The sequence below is a fragment of the Lupinus angustifolius genome, chromosome LG06, assembly GCF_001865875.1.
Source record: "Lupinus angustifolius cultivar Tanjil chromosome LG06, LupAngTanjil_v1.0, whole genome shotgun sequence".
Lineage (NCBI taxonomy): Eukaryota > Viridiplantae > Streptophyta > Magnoliopsida > Fabales > Fabaceae > Lupinus > Lupinus angustifolius.
Genome location: NC_032014.1, coordinates 6,495,404 through 6,495,631, shown reverse-complemented (window position 1 = coordinate 6,495,631; position 228 = coordinate 6,495,404).

The window sequence follows — 228 nt, the reverse complement described above, 5'->3', positions numbered from 1 at the left end:
AGGAGGAGGATAGGATGAGGAAGAGGAAGAGGATGAGGATAGGACGTGAATGAGGATGAGGATGAGCATGTGCAAGAGGATGACGTTAGGATGAGGATAAGGATAGGACGGGAATGAGGATGACGAAGAGGATGAGGATGAGCATGAGGAAGAGGATGAGGTTAGGATAGGATGAGGATGATGAAGAGGATGAGGATGAGGATAGGATTAGGATGAGAATGTGGATGA